General features: G+C 45.3%; 1 protein-coding gene across 1 annotated transcript in view; it reads right to left on the bottom strand.

Moving 5' to 3' along the window:
- The window catches only part of CYRIA (CYFIP related Rac1 interactor A), a 108,391-nt gene that overhangs the window by 54,573 nt on the left and 36,665 nt on the right, over window positions 1–17,153 (bottom strand). Inside the window, exon 2 of the mRNA XM_030858359.2 lies at window positions 4,383–4,534. The gene's annotated coding sequence lies outside the window, so the exon portion shown is untranslated. The remainder of the gene's footprint in view (window positions 1–4,382; window positions 4,535–17,153) is intronic.

The following is a 17,153-nucleotide window of genomic DNA, read 5'->3' as shown; positions in this document are numbered from 1 at the left end:
CTATGCTGTTCAATCAGTGTTTCTGGATGATGGAAATGGATTCCTCCTTCTCCTCTTTCTACTTCTTTTCTGCCCCCCCACCCCTTATCCTATTCTGCTCACTAACACCTCCATAGCGTCGGAGAAGAGATGAACTCAAATTAGTCAATTTCATTATTTTCAGTCACCGCTGGGAACGAGGTGGGAGGATGGCGACTGGCAGAGTTTTAAAAGCAGAGCTGAGGCATTATCTGTGCATGACGGTGCCTCTGGCTATTTCCTCCCCACCACCATCACAGAGAACTGAGTTGATGACAGTGTTGTTCTGTACTCTCTCCCAGATCCCAACTCCTACTCATCCTTTAGTGCCCAGCTCACATGGCCCCTGTTGGAAGCCTTCCCTGACTTGCCTGGGCAGAGGGCAGGCTCCCTCTCTGCACCCACGTCACTTTGTTCATGCCGGGGCTCTTGCCCACCACCTGCTCCCATGACTGTTGGCTCCTCTGTCTTCGTCATGAGCTTATGAACTCCTCGAGGGGCTGACTGGGCTTGATTTGTCTTGATGCTTCCAGGCCTAGCACAGTGTCTGGGGCACGGTGAGGGCTCAGGTATTATCTGTTTAATGAATGTGCACATTTTAAAGAGAACACTCTTATTTTAGTGTTCAGCAGAGAGAGGGTTTCAGAAATGGGTATCTGTTTTCTGACCAGAAAAAAACAGATCAAGATCTAAATGCCATCATTTCTACTAGAATAGCATGGACTGTTGCCAGCCACTTTCTCTCATCAGAAAAAAGGCTCCTGTTCTAACCATTCACCAGTAATTTGTGCAACAAGTTGCACGTGAAGTGCTGTCAGCACTTACCACTCCCCAGGGCCCTGGGGGGAGGGGAAAGGCCACGTATCTACCCTCACAACCTCCCATCCGGCTGATCTGTGTGAACCCATTTTACAGCTGAGGAAACTGTTATCTTATAATATTACAGGGAGTAGATATAAAATATGCACTTTAGAGAACAGGGGGTCAAATAAAATTCGGCCCTTCGCTTTGTAAGACTGCAAGTGCCATCCATCTTTGCTTAAAGCTCTGTTACCAGCTCTGAGCTGTCCTCAGAATGGACTCAACTCTCTCAGCTCGACACTCAAGGTCCCTGGTTAATCCTCCCAGCTTCCGTCTCTGAGTGAGTCCCTCTCTGACTCACCTCACCTCACCTGCACAGCCACAGCGAGTCCCTCCAAGAGGCAGCCCTCGTGTATGCTTCTCCTCTACCTGGAGACCTTCCCTGAAGTTTCTCACCCTCCCCGATATTCACCTAGCAGACCACCCCTCATCTCTAGGATGGAGTGGAGACAGCGTGTCCCCAGGAAGCTTCCCCGGCTCTGCCCCTCACTCTGCTCACATGCTTCCAAGGACGGGGAGCTCACTACCTCAAGCGCCCCACCTCTTGGTCCCTCACACCCACTCTGATCAGAACACTGATAACTGGGGTGCTGTCTAGTCACTAGCAGGCCTCCTAGTGAAACCATAAACAACTTGAGGGCAGGAGCTGAATCTCAGCATCCTTTTCCCTGGTGTCTAGCACTGGCGCTGATACAGAATAGGCACTCACATGTTTGTTGAATGGATTGGTCCTCCCTCTACCCAGAAGGCCAGACTTGGCAATAGTCTAGGTGGATGAATTCCAAGAGAACTCGTACCAGTGACCTGTGGGAGGTCCCAGGGGAAATTCCTACTCTAGCAAATTGGTATCACAATGACCAAATTAGGACAACTGCTCACTGGGACCTGATTTATCCATGCATCTTCTCCAAGCAGCCTTGAACCAGTGCCGGGCCACGGGCTCCTAGGACAGGGCGGCCAAGTCTCATTTACCTCCAGAGTGTCGGTACCCAGTATCCAATACGGGTTTTGGAATGAATGGCAAATACTCTACTGGTCAAGAACATCCATCTTTATTTCTATTTCAGGATGTTTTAGGGATGAAGCCTTTGAGACTCTCTGGGGAAGAGGGAGGAAGGGTACAGGATTCTCTGGAAAAGCCAACCAGAACACACAAGCCCAAGTCTTCACGGTGGCTCATGAGGCCTGCACCATCTGACCACTTCTCTCTGTCCTCACCTCCTTCCACTGTCCCTCGTTCCTTCCGCTCCAATCCTCTTGCAGTTCCTTGAAGCCCAAGAACATTCCCACCTGAAAGCCTTTGTTCCCTTTTTCCTTCAAGCCTCCCTCCCTCGCTTTGTTCGGGTCCTGCTCCAATGACACCCAATCAGGGGGGCCTTCCCTGGTATCCTGCCTAAAACAGCAATGCCTGTTCCCCCGACTTCCTCTCACTCTGACTTGGCTTTATTATCATTATTTCTGCTTTATTTTTTCCATAACACTTAATACTACCTGGTATAATATACGCTTATTTATTTATTGACACTCCCCTGATCCCACTAGAATGCAAGCTTGAAGAGAACAGGAATTTTGTTTGTTTTTTGCTTTGTTTTGTTTCGTGTGGACCCCTAACACCAAGAATACCCCTGCTGCGTAGGACATGCTCCATACAGATTTGTGGAATGCACGGATGGCTGGATAAATGAATGCCCCACAAGAGCTAACAGTCCACAGTCAAGGAAGACAGCCAGTGCTGTGGGCCTGGACGAACACATGCTCGAAACCTAACTGTCTCGCTGAGGGGCCAGGACACCTGCTCCCGAATCAGCTGGCCCCAGCTGTGAGGACATTCCTCTGGGTCTTGGAAGTACACTGGTTTGAAGTGAAAAGGCTGCTGGGGGTGAGTTAGTTTTCAGCTACTATCCGATGGGACAAAGGATGGACTCAACAGGCCGGGAGGGTGGTGAGACCTGAGGTTGGATGTAACAGGGCAAACCTTCAAATGGCCGAACCACAGAGGGCGATCTGGCCAAGGCGAGGTGAGGGCGGGCTGCTATTGAAGAGGAACTCTGAAATCAAGATTAACAGCTCTGGGCTTCCCTGGTGGCGCAGTGGTTGAGAGTCCGCCTGCCGATGCAGGGGACGCAGGTTCGTGCCCCGGTCCGGGAAGATCCCACATGCCGCGGAGCGGCTGGGCCCGTGAGCCATGGCCGCTGAGCCTGCGCGTCCGGAGCCTGTGCTCCGCAACGGGAGAGGCCACAACGGTGAGAGGCCCGCGTACCACCAAAAAAAAAAAAAAAAAGCTCTTCTCCTTCCTCTGACGTATGCTACAGCTCAGGGACCCCTCTGGAGAAAGAAACCATAAGAGGAAGAAAGGAAGGGAGCACAAGATAAATCTGTTCCCCTCAAGAACGAGAATCTGGTCTAAGGACCAGGTCTGGATAAAATAATCCCAGGAAATGAGAATTGGAAAATACCTGAGAAATCACCTGGTCTTACCTTCTCAGCTTTATGAAATGCTTCTGGTTTTAGTTTTGAGGGAAAATCAGGATATCTAAATGCAAAAGAAGAGCTTTAGGAGAGGAGAGCAGGTCACAGCAGCAACCGCTGAAAGAGTAACAGGTGTGAGATCATCTCAGTGTACTGTCACTTCCTTCGTGACTCCTGACCTTGGATGTGTGGGTGCCCTGGACCAGCTTAGAGGAGATGTGCTAATACAACAAAGTCCAAGGAGCTGAAATCAGCAGACCTTGAGTCACTGGAGAGGGATGTCAGCCCATGTCAGGTCCAAGTTCAATGATGAAGTTCAAGTAGGTGTGGCCCTCTCCTTCCAGATAAGAAGAAAAGTGCCCATAACTGGGAGAAGGTGAAAGAGGGAGAGAACCAACGTGCTGGCGGTGAGGGAAGAGGGCAAGGGGCGTGGTGATCTGAGGCTGGTGCACCGCAGTGCCGAATTTACCTCTAAATCCAGCTGCATTTACCTCTAAAAACGTTACAGTGAGATGCCAGCCAGACTTCCGGCATGAGACCTAAATTCCACGCCAGGTGGGCTACTTCTCTCCCTGCTGGTCTCAGTCTGGATGGCCAGAAAGAAGCCCTCAGATGCATTCTGCAGGGACAAAGCGACCTCCAGCAACAACTCTAATCTGCTCTCCCCCTGCATGTAGTTCCAAGCGACTGTTTCCTGCCTAAACACTAAGAAGACTCAAGATAGCAACAGCTCCCACTCAGAAGGCAGTTATAGAACCCAGGGACATTTAAGCACTTCAAAATTACAGCTACTTTGAAGTGCACATCAATTCTTCATTATGTCCTTGTTTTTTTTTTTTGCTTTTTGGTTTTTTTCCTTATACATGTATGTGGTGTTAGGAAGCATGGCTTCCAATCAGAGATGACAAATCTGGTGGAAAGACCATCCTCAATACTTGCAGGTATCCTGTAAGCCTGCATACCGCAGATTCTCTGCACTACAATGTCGGTCATCACCGTGCTGCTGGCCATAAGCAGAGACAGTTGATTCTTACCTGGAGATCTCCCTTGTGACTCAGATTCACCAATCCAGGCTGATGGAACGAACCAGATGAGCAGCTGTTTGGCCAAGACAAGTCTGGCTCCCTAAATCAGGGCTGTGGTCCTCCAGAGTCCTGTGGTTTCTCTGTCCTTGGTGAGTGATAACCTGCAGAAAGGGAATGCAAGTGACGTTACTAAGGAGAGGCCGTTTCCTCTTCTCCTCTCATCATAATACATTCTTTTAAGGAGAGCAGAGAGAGTCCCAGAATCACAGATTCCTAGGGCTGGAAGAAATGCAATAACCTTGTCTAATGCTTCTGTAGTTGAGGAAACTGAGGCTAAGAGAAGAAAAGAGCTTCACTCAGCCGCTTGGGATGAGATTCCAGATTAGAATGTGTCTCTGACTCTCTGGTCTCTGGAATTTTTTAAAAAAGCAGCCAATGATCGGGCTGGCTTCTCAAACAAGTGGTCACTGACCCTGAATAGAAGTCTTTTCTTTTATTTAACGGACTTTCAAGACGAGAGGTGGCACTTTTCTCCACATTGCTGTTTCTGTAGTTTTACTCCTGGGAGCTAACTGAGTAAAACTGTCCACCTCAGGCATGGGGTTGGGAGGATTCTCCCTTTTTCTCATTAGAAAAATATTGTTATGGAATAGTGGGACCTGTGGGCACAGCAGTGGGTGGACTTGGTTCTTTAATGATAGATGTATGTGCACCCAGCCTCTAGGTCTCCTGGTCTCTCTCTGTCTCTGTCTCTATCTCTCTGTCTCTTTCTGTCTGTCTGTCTCTCCATGTTTCATGAAAACACAGGAACAGACATGGATTTTCCTCCCATGAGTATCATTTATTATGTGATTTTTCTTGTTTTTTTTTATTAAAGTCTAGTTGATTTACAATGTTGTATTACTTTCTGGTGTACAGCAAAGTGATTCAGTTATACATGCACACACACACACATATATGTTCTTTTTCAGATTCTTTTCCATTATGGTTTATTACAGGATATTGAATATAGTTCCCTGTGCTACACGGTAGGACCTTGTTGTTTTATTATGTGATTTTTCTGAACACCAAACATTTGAACAGCCACACCTCTGGGCCGAAAACCAAAACCAAAGAAGGGATCTCACATTTGTTAAGCAAATAATATCTAACAGGCACATCAGGTGAACCTTACATTTTCCTAATTTGTCCTCAAAAATTCTGCTAAAGGTACCAGGAACTCCATTTTTCCAAAGGGTTAGGGAACCGAGCTAGAGAGAACTAGAGTGCCCTGAAGAGTCATAAAGAGAGTTCGGTGCAGAACCAGGCATGAACTCATATCTAACTCCCAAATCGATGTTTTGTCCATCTAAACTGGACTAGAGCTATTAGGCCAAAACACTAGTTGTCTTATTTTTCCAGTGTGTTAGCTGGAAGGCAGGAGAAAGTTCTTTGGCAGGTGTTAACATTGCAAGGACTGTGAAGGGTTATTCTCGTTAGATTCTCATTCAGACAGGAGGCTCTAAAGGCCCTGGCTTCCTGTATGCTGCCAGCCAGGGCTCATGTGCCCCAGAGAAGCCAGGCCAGCCCTGGCTCTGAGCAACCAGAGGGCCCATCAGGAAATCGTGATGATCAATGCTCGGTCTCTGTTCCTGTTCTGGGACAGGGCTGGAGAGATGGGGTGGGGATGGAGAAAAAAGGAAGAGAAAACAGGAAGTTGGGGGGAAGGGAAGGAAATGACAGAGAAAACACAGCGACTTTAGCCTGATGAGAAAGTGATTTCTGAGCCCTGCATTTTGGGAAACCAGGTCACAGTGGTAGTGGCAGAGAGGAGTTTGTTTCCTCTGAATTTGGGGTTGTGCCTGTGAATTCCCATCAGAGCACAGCCTGAGGAAAAGGGTGCCTGCCACAGGTGCTGTTTCCCAGGGGCACCTGAGTGTAGATACTGGAGAAGGTGAATTTCTAAAAAAGAATCCCCAGGTGAGACCACCTCTCTGACCTCTTGGCTGTAGCTGAGGCCAGATGAGTCATAGAAGGGCCTGGAAAAAGAAAAGCTTTCGAGGTGATCAGGCATCAGGGGCGCTATCCCATCCCCACCACTTTCCTTCTCAAATGCCCTCAAAATTATAACCCATTTTCAGTGTATTTGATTAGGACTTGATTCCCCCAGTGGGCCAGGAAGAATCCCGCTTTCTTCTACCGCAAAACTAAGAGGGTCAGGCCAGCAGAACGATGAGCCTCCTCCAGACCGTGACTCTTATAAGATACTTCCAGAATCTTTCCCTACCATTCTGTCCACTCTACTTAATTATAGACACTACAAAAGTTCCCCAGCTCCCCATGCTCATCACGAAGGCTGGCAGTCACCTGGTAAGCTGAACAACCACACAAATAGACAACCCTAAAAATAATCCAATCACACTGTAACACAAATACTAATAATACTGTACAGTTTCCCGATGTGTACTAGCAGGTGGGCAGGGGACACAGAGCCCCCTAACAGGCAAGCCCTCAGATACCAATTCCACCCACTCCAGTGGTTCCCCAAACTGGCTGTGCAACTGGAGAAGCTAAAAAGCAAAAAGTACCATCCCAACCTGGAGTAGGGGCCAAGCTTCTGGAGAGTTTTATGTCACCAACTGGCTCTGGTCCACGGACCAGCATTTAGATACTTTGGATCCTAACCCAGCCCTCACCAGGTCCCACCTCTTGCCATCTTACTGATTCAATCACGGAGACCCTACCATGGAGGAGCTCGCTCCAGGGATCTGTCCTTGACTCTCTAAACTACTCCCCCCATCATCCAAATAAACACAGAGCAATAAAAAGTAAGCCTATCCTTGAGAGGATTCCAAGCTTTTTGAAGAGATGGCTGGTGGTTTCCTGTGTGAGTCACTCACAGGCCAGAGGTCCCTCAGGGAGGACAGAGATCGAGTAGGGAAAGACACTTACATCCCCCGTCTAGGTCCCCACCAGAAGCCCAACCTCACACAACATCCACAAGTCCGCTTCCATTGCCAGTGGTTATGAATGACCAGAGATGCTGCCAGCGTCCCTCTGCTTCATGAAGGAGACTGACACCACCTGGGACCGTCAGGAGGTGCACACCTGGCAGCCAGAAACACTTTTCAGCTTCTTCTCTTCTTGGGTCATTTTAAGAGAGGGACAAAGCATGGGGTCATTAGCACATTTTAAAAATGGGGAAGCTGAAATCTAGACATAAAATGACTTCTCCCAGGTCACACAACAGAACCGAAACTAGAACAGCCATCTGCTGACCTCCAGTCCAGTGACCTGTGACCTTACCACTACCTCCTGTGCTCCCCTTACCCCCCACGCCCCCATTCACAGCTGACAACAGCTGTGTGTCTTCTGCTTTTGCATGGTTCTGGAAGTGGCAGGGCTGGGCGAGGGGCAAACTGAGAGAAGGCGATGCAAACAGATGGTGAGGGGACTGGAGGGCCTGGAAGACCACCCTCCTGCCCTCCAGGTTGAGCAGACACGGAATCTAAAGCCCGGGTGGGAGCCTGCTTGTTCAAGCCCCAAGTTAACCAGCAGCGGAGCCTATCCCGAGTCAGGGAACCTCATTATGGCCTCTCCCACAGCACCAGGAGTCCTGGCCAATGAGAAGAATTACAAACGGGTAGGTTTTTTGTTTGTTTGTTTGTTTTTTAATATCTTTATTGGAGTATAATTGCTTTACAATGGTGTGTTAGTTTCTGCTTCATAACAAAGTGAATCGGCTATACATATATCCCCATATCTCCTCCCTCTTGCGTCTCCCTCCCACCCTCCCTATCCCACCCCTCTAGGTGGTCACAGAGCACCGAGCTGATTTCCCAGTACTATGCAGCTGCTTCCCACTAGCTATCTATTTTACATTTGGTAGTGTATACATGTCCATGCCACTCTCTCACTTCTTCCCAGCTTACCCTTCCCCCTCCCCACGTCCTCAAGTCCATTCTCTATGTCTGCGTCTTTATTCCTGCCCTGCCCCAAGGCTCTTCAGAACCATCTTTTTTTTTTTTAGATTCCATATATATGTGTTAGCATATGGTATTTGTTTTTCTCTTTCTGACTTACTTCACTCTGTATGACAGACTCTAGTTCCATCCACCTCAGTACAAATAACTCAATTTCGTTTCTTTTTATGGCTGAGTAATATTCCATTGTATATATGTGCCACATCTTCTTTATCTATTCCTCTGTCAATAGACACTTAGGTTGCTTCCATGTCCTGGCTATTGTAAATAGAGCCGCAGTGAACATTGTGGTACATGACTCTTCTTGAATTATGGTTTTCTCAGGGTATATGCCCAGTAGTGGGATTGCTGGGTTGTATGGTAGTTCTATTTTTATTTTTTTAAGGACCCTCCATACTGCTCTCCATAGTGGCTGTATCAATTTACATTCCCACCAACAGTGCAAGAAGGTTCCCTTCTCTCCACACGCTCTCCAGCATTTATTGTTTGTATATTTTTTGATGATGGCCTTTCTGACCAGTGTGAAGTGATACCTCACTGTAGTTTTGATTTGCATTTCTCTAATGATTAGTGATGTTGAGCAGCCTTTCATGTGTTGGCAATCTGTGTACCTTCTTTGGAGAAATGTCTATTTAGGTCTTCTGCCCAGTTTTGGATTGGGTTGTTTGTTTTCTTGATATTGAGCTGCATGAGTTGCTTGTAAATTTTGGAGATTAATCCTTTGTCAGTTGCTTCACTTGCAAATATTTTCTCCCATTCTTTTTATGGTTTCCTTTGCTGTGGAAAGCCTTTTAAGTTTCATTAGGTCCAATTTGTTTATTTTTTTATTTCCATTTCTCTAGGAGGTGGGTCAAAAAGGATCTTGCTGTGATTTATGTCATAGACTGTTCTGCCTATGTTCTCTCCTTTAAGAGTTTTATAGTGTTTGGCCTTACATTTAGGTCTTTAATCCATTTTAGTTTATTTTTGTGTATGGTGTCAGGGAGTGTTCTAATTTCATTCTTTTACATGTAGTTGTCCAGTTTTGCCAAAACAACTTATTGAAGAGGCTGTCTTTTCTCCATTGTATATTCTTGCCTCCTTAATCAAAAATAAGATGGCCATATGTGCGTGGATTTATCTCTGGGCTTTCTATCCTGTTCCATTGATCTATATTTCTGTTCTTGTGCCAGTACCATACTGTCTTGATTACTGTAGGTTTGTAGTATAGTCTGGTAGGCTGATCCCTCCAGCTCTGTTTTTCTTTCTCAAGACTGATTTGGCTATTCGGGGTCTTTTGTGTTTCCATACAAGTTGTGAAATTTTTTGTTCTAGTTCTGTGAAAAATGCCATTGGTAGTTTAAAAGGGATTGCATTGAATCTGTAGATTGCTTTGGGTAGTATAGTCATTTTCACAATGTTGACTCTTCCAATCCAAGAACATGGTATATCTCACCATCTGTTTGTAACATCTTTAATTTCTTTCATCAGTATCTTACAGTTTTCTGCATACAGGTCTTTTTTCTCCTTAGGTAGGCTTATTCCTAGGTATTTTATTCTTTTGGTTGCAGTGGTAAATGGGAGTGTTTCCTTAATTTCTCTTTCAGATATTTCATCATTAGTGTATAGGAATGCAAGAGATTACTGTGCATTAATTTTGTATCCTGCTACTTTACCAACTTCATTGATTAGCTCTAGTAGTTTTCTGGTAGCATCTTTAGGATTCTCTATGTATAGTATCATGTCATCTGCAAACAGTGACAGCTTTACTTCTTTTCTGATTCAGATTCCTTTTATTTCTTTATCTTTTATGATTGCTGTGGCTAAAACTTCCAAAACTATGTTGAGTAATAATGGTGAGAGTGGACAACCTTGTCTTGTTCCTGATCTTAGAGGAAACGGTTTCAGTTTTTCACCACTGAGAATGATGTTGGCTGTGGGTTTGTCATATATGGCCATCATTATGTTGAGGTAAGTTCCCTCTATGCCTACTTTCTGGAGGGTTTTTTACCATAAATGGGTGTTGAATTTTGTGGAAAGTTTTTCTGCATCTATTGAGATGATCATATGGTTTTATCTTTCAATTTGTTAATATGGTGTATCACATTGATTGATCTGCATATATTGAAGAATCCTTCCATTTCAGGGAAAAACTCCACTTGATCATGGTGTACGATCCTTTTAATGTGCTGTTGGATTCTGTTTGCTAGTATTTTGTTGAGGATTTTTGCATCTATGTTCATCAGTGATATTGGCCTGTAGTTTTCGTTCTTTGTGACATCTTTGTCTGGTTTTGGTATCAGGGCGATGGTGGCCTCATAGAATGAGTTTGGGAGTGTTCCTCCCTCTGCTATAGTTTGGAAGAGTTTGAGAAGGATAGGTGTTAGCTCTTCTCTAAATGTTTGATAGGATTTGCCTGTGAAACCATCTGGTCCTGGGCTTTTGTTTGCGGAAGACTTTTAATCACAGTCTCAATTTCAGTGCTTGTGACTGGTTTGTTTATATTTTCTATTTCTTCCTGGTTCAGTCTCTGAAGGTTGTGGTTTTCTAAGAATTTGTCCATTTCTTCCTGGTTGTCCATTTTATTTGCATATAGTTGCTTGTAATAATCTCTCATGATCCTTTGTATTTCTGCATGTCAGTTGCTACTTCTCCTTTTTCATTTCTAATTCTATTGATTTGAGTCTTTTCTCTTTTTTTCTTGATGAGTCTGGCTAATAGTTTATCAATTTTGTTTATCTTCTCAAAGAACCACCTTATACTTTTATTGATCTTTGCTATCGTTTCCTTCATTTCTTTTTCATTTACTTCTGATCTGATCTTTATGATTTCTTTCCTTCTGCTAACTTTGGCATTTTTTTGTTCTTCTTTCTCTAATTGCTTTAGGTGTAAGGTTAGGTTGTTTATTTGAGATGTTTCTTGTTTCTTGAGGTAGGATTGTATTGCTATAATCTTCCCTCTTAGAACTGCTTTTCCTGCATCCCATAGGTTTTGGGTCGTCGTGTTTTCATTGTCATTTGTTTCTAGGTATTTTTTGATTTCCCCTTTGATTTCTTCAGTGATCTCTTGGTTACTTAGTAGTGTATTGTTTAGCCTCCATGTGTTTGTATTTTTTACAGATCTTTTCCTGTAACTGATATCTAGTCTCATAGCGTCGTGGTCAGAAAAGATACTTGATACAATTTCAATTTTCTTAAATTTATCAAGGCTTGATTTGTGACCCAAGATATGATCTCTCCTGGAGAATGTTCCATGAGCACTTAAGAAGAAAGTGTATTCTGTTGATTTTGAATGGAATTTCCTATAAATATCAATTAAGTCCATCTTGTTTAATGTATCATTTAAAGTCTGTGTTTCCAGGGCTTCCATGGTGGCACAGTGGTTGAGAGTCCACCTGCTGATGCAGGGGACAGGGGTTCGTGCCCCGGTCCGGGAGGATCTCACATGCCACAGAGCAGCTGGGCCCGTGAGCCATGGCCGCGGAGCCCGAGCGTCCGGAGCCTGTGCTCTGCAACAGGAGAGGCCACAACAGTGAGAGGCCCACGTACTGCAAAAAAAAAAAAAAAAAAAAAAAAGCCTGTGTTTCCTTATTTACTTTCATTTTGGATGATCTATCCATTGGTGAAAGTGGGGTGTTAAAAATCCCCTATGATGATTGTGTTACTGTTGATTTCCCTTTTTTTTTTTTTTTTTTGCGGTACGCGGGCCTCTCACTGTTGTGGCCTCTCCCGTTGCGGAGCACAGGTTCCGGACGCGCAGGCTCAGTGGCCATGGCTCACAGGCCCAGCCGCTCCGCGGCATGTGGGATCTTCCCGGACCGGGGCACGAACCCGTGTCCCCTGCATCGGCAGGCGGACTCTCAACCACTGCGCCACCAGGGAAGCCCGATTTCCCTTTTTATGGCTGTTAGCATTTGCGTTATGTATTGAGGTGCTCCTCTGGGTGCATAAATATTTACAATTGTTACATCTTTTTCTTGGATTGATCCCTTGATCATTATGTAGTGTCCTTGTCTCTTGTAATAGTCTTTATTTTAAAGTCTATTTTGTCTGATATGAGAATTGCTACTCCAGCTTTCTTCTGATTTCCATTTGCATGGAATATCTTTTTCCATCCCCTCTCTTTCAGTCTGTATGTGTCCCTAGGTCTGAAGTGGGTCTCTTGTAAACAGCATATTCATGGGTCTTCTTTTTGTATCCATTCAGCCAGTCTGTCTTTTGGTTGGAGCATTTAATCCTACCTTAAGGTAGTTATTGATCTGTATGTTCCTATTACCATTTTCTTAATTGTTTTGAGTTTGTTATTGTAGGCCTTTTCCTTCTCTTGTGTTTCCTTTAGCTGTTGTTGTAAAGCTGGTTTGGTGGTGCTGAATTTTGTTAACTCTTGCTTGTCTGTAAAGGTTTTAATTTCTCCGTAGAATCTGAATGAGATCCTTGCTGGGTAAAGTAATATTGGCTGTAGGTTTTTTCCCTTTCATTACTTTAAATATGTCCTGCCACTCCCTTCTGTCTTGCAGAATTTCTGCTGAAAGATCAGCAGTTAACATTATGGGGATTCCATTGTATGTTATTTGTTTTTTTTCCCTTGCTGCTTTTAATATTTTTTCTTTGTGTTTAAATTTTGATAGCTTGATTAATATATGTCTTGGTGTGTTTCTCCTTGGATTTATCCTGTATGGGACTCTCTGTGCTATCTAGACTTGATTGACTATTTCCTTTCCCATATTAGGGAAGTTTTCAACTATAATCTCTTCAAATATTTTCTCAGTCCCTTTCTTTTTCTATTCTTCTTCTGGGACCCTTATAATTCGAATGTTGGTGCATTTAATGTTGTTCCAGAGGTCTATAAGACTGTCCTCAGTTCTTTTCATTCTTTTTTCTTTATTCTGCTCTGCAGTAGTTATTTCCACTATTTTATCTTCCAGGTCACTTATCTGTTCTTCTGCTATTGATTCCTTATAGAGAACTTTTAATTTCATTTATTGTGTTGTTCATCATTGTTTGTTTGCTCTTTATTTCTTCTAGGTCCTTGTTAAACGTTTCTTGTATTTTCTCTATTCTATTTCCAAGATTTTGGATCATCTTTACTATCATTACTCTGAATTCTTTTTCAGGTAGACTGCCTATTTCCTCTTCATTTGTTTGGTCTAGCGGGTTTTTACCTTGCTCCTTCATCTGCTGTGTACTTCTCTGTCTTCTCATTTTGCTTTACTTACTGTGTTTGGGGTCTTCTTTTTGCAGGCTGCAGGTTCGTAGTTCCTGTTGTTTTTGGTGTCTGCCCCCAGTGGCTAAGGTTGGTTCAGTGGGTTGTGTAGGCTTCCTGGTGGAGGGGACTGGTGCCTGTGTTCTGGTGGATGAAGCTGGATCTTGTCTTTCTGGTGGGCAGGGCCACGTCCGATGGTGTGTTTTGGGGTGTCTTTGACATTATTATGATTTTGGGCAGCCTCTCTGCTAATGGGTGGGGTTGTGTTCCTGTCTTGCTAGTTGTTTGGCATAGGGTGTCCAGCACTGTAGCTTGCTGGTTGTTGAGTGGAGCTGGGTCTTAGCATTGAGATGGAGAGCTCTGGGAGAGCTTTCGCCATTTGAATATTACATGGGGCCAGGAGGTCTCTGGTGGACCAATGTCCTAACTTCGGCTCTCCCACCTCAGAGGCACAGGCCTGACACCTGGCTGGAGCACCAAGATCCCATCAGCCACATGGCTCAGAAGAAAAGGGAGAAGAAAAGAAAGAACAAACAAATGAAAGAAAGATAGTAAGAGAGAGAGAGAGAAAGAGAGAGAGAGAGAAAGAAAGAAAATTTAAAAGTTGTTAAAATAAAAATTTTTTTTAAATTATTAAAAATAAAAAAATTCAAAAGTAATAAAAAAAAAAGAAAGAAAGAAGAGAACAACCAAACCAAAAAACAAATCCACCAATGATAACAAGCGCTAAAAACTATACTAAAAAAAACCAAAAAGGGATAGACAGACCCTAGGACAAATGGTAAAAGCAAAGCTATACAGACAAAACCACACAAAGAAGCATACCCATTCACTCACAAAAAGAGAAAAAGGAAAAATATATATATATCTTTTGGGAAGTCTGAAGTCTTCTGCCAGCACTTAATAGGTGTTCTGTAGGAGTTGTTCCACATATAGATGTATTTCTGATGTATTTGTGGGGAGGAAGGTGATCTCCACGTCTCAGTCCTCTACCATCTTGAAGGTCTCTCCCAAACAGGTAGGTTTTTAGATAACAAATATGACTCCTGTTCTTTAGGGACCTGTGGTGCATCAGGCATCATTTAATGCTGGACACCTGGTGACTCCCTGAAACCTCTCAGCAGCCACACTAGACAGACAGGCGTTATTCTTGCCCACTTTTACAGACGAGGAAACTGAGGCACTTGCCCAAGGGATCTGGCTTTTGAGTGGCAGAGCCAAGATTTGAATTCCTGCAGTCTGGCTCCAGGTTCCTGCTCTTAACTGCTATGTGCTTAACACTCCATCTCAAAGCAGTTACATTAAAAAAAAAGAAAGAAGGAAAGAAAGGGAGAGTCATGCACAACAGTCAATCAGTGGAAAGAAACAGGGATAAAGGAAGGGCACTAGGAACAGATAACACCTTCATTCCAAAGGCAGAGGAAAGGAGGAAAGTCTCCAGGCGGGAAATATTGATTGAAAGGTGCTGAACAGGCAGGACCAGGATTCTGTTCCCCAGCCCTTTTTGGGTGGCAGCCCCCCCAGTGTCAGCCAGCACCAGTAAATGACTTCCTGGCCTTGTTGCTGACACAGCATCACCCATGGGAGGGGTAAGTAGAGTGGGCGGGGGAGGGGATGGAGGGAGGGCCCAAGATGGGAGAGTCATCAGGGTGGGTGGAAGGGATGATGTTTTGGGAACCCAGCTCCCATGTCACAGAGGGCGGGACCCACTGGGCAGGCTGGCTAGCAAGATCCTGCCGAGAGTCCCCACCTCAAACGGTGAGTGCACACACACTCCCAGGGCCACCCGGTTCTGGGGATTTTGGGTGAGTTCAGCCTCACAGAGGCCCAGAGAGCAGGGCAGGACAGGGATCACCCCTCAGCATTTCACAGACGGGGAGACTAGAGCCGCGATAATAACAGTCATGACATCATCGGCGTCAGCATCATCATCACCAGCGTCATCGTCATGGCAACCACCATTTGTTGGAGCCTGTCATGCATCAGGAAATGAACTAGATGCTTTCCATGGGTTACTCAGTAAACATCAACTCTGTGAGGGCCGTAACATTATTCCTAATTTATAGTTGAGATACGCTAAATAATATCCTAAAGGTCAAAAAGCTAGTTGGCTAGGAGGAAGGATTTGAACTGCTGTCTGACATTTTGGCCCACGGTGTCACCTCTAAGCCACATGTGCCGTGAAATGGTGACAGGCTCTGCCCATGACTGATGGTCTAACCCACAGCCACTTCTGAGCTGTTAAAGCACATAGGTACAGGTCTTTAAACTTAAATATATCATCCACACTCCAACTACACTAAGTGCACACACACGGTTACACACAATTAAGGTGACCGTGTGATTTACCATCCAAACCTGGGTACTCCTGAGAGTGAAAAGGGTCTATTACTAATGCTGCCGGGACAAGGCATAAACCAGGCCTGTCCCAGGCACACGAGGACATAGGGTCATCCTGCTATAACCCACAGTCCCAGGCTGAGTTCTTTTACGTCTCGCTGTGTTGGAGGGAAAATCTCCTGAACGATCCCCTGCTTTTCAATCCACCCAAACACTCCCTGGCAACAATTCACTCTCCCTCTGCTCGCCAGAACGTCTTCTGAGTCCATTGGACTGGCGGGCCTTATGCGAGCTGATCTTAAGGCAGGCATGCTATGGTTCGGGAAGCAAGGGTGTGACTAGTTTGGCGATATATTTTGAAAGGACTGCTGGGTGTCCTGTGCCCTTGCGCCCAGAACCTGAACGTGCAGCTGTTCTGATCATCAGCCAGTCCCCCAACCCTGAGGGCCTGGTGGCTCCCCCATCTCCTGTGGCCTAAGGTAATGACGGGCAACCAGTGGGAGCTGGGCTGCCCGGCCCTCTGGAGAAACTGTCGTCCACTGACAGGACGCAAGACCCCGCTTCCTCGGGGGGCAGCACGCGGCTGGGACAGGTGGCCTGTCTCCATTCCCAGCAGGCACTGACCTCCCCCAGCCCCGGAGGGTGTGGGGCTGTAGCCCTCTGGCCAGGGATCTCCCCTTTGATCCCACAGGCCTGGGGAGGATGGAGGCTGCACTTAAAGCTTGCTTTTTGTTTCTTAAGAATCTGCCTTTTTAAGAATCTCTGGTAGAGAGGAAAAAGAATCTGCTCTTCTTTTGAAACCAGGAAATCAGTCTTGAATCAAACTCACACATGAATACAAGTAAAGTGAAATGCTAACAAGAAAGCAACAGGCATTAGTCCACTCTCTGAAGAGGTGTTTCCTGCATTTATTTAATCAGTGGCGTCCCAGGACTTCTGGTCCTGCGATTTTCTGACAGCTCAGGGAAGCTTCGTGATGCTGGGGAGCCCAGACACCCCTGAAGGGGCTCAGGGCTCTGACCCTGCAAGAACACAGCCAGCCACCCTCTTTACTTCTTTTGCATAGAAGATTTTGCCAGTGATAGTTTTTGGTAATGAGGAAGACCTTTTTTTTTTTCCAAATTAGGCCACATTCACAGGTTGTTGGGGGTTAGGGCATGGACTCATCTTTTGGGGGACCACTATTCAACCCACTACTGCTGTCATTATTATTGTTATTACTATTAATAATATTATTACGAATGCTATTCGGGGGACACCTGAAACCTGGGGGTGGTAAGGCACCGCCACCCAGCAA

This window comes from Globicephala melas, chromosome 12 (assembly GCF_963455315.2).
Source record: "Globicephala melas chromosome 12, mGloMel1.2, whole genome shotgun sequence".
Taxonomy (NCBI): domain Eukaryota; kingdom Metazoa; phylum Chordata; class Mammalia; order Artiodactyla; family Delphinidae; genus Globicephala; species Globicephala melas.
Note: the sequence above shows the minus strand (reverse complement) of the source record. Positions and strands in the feature narration are given on the sequence as shown.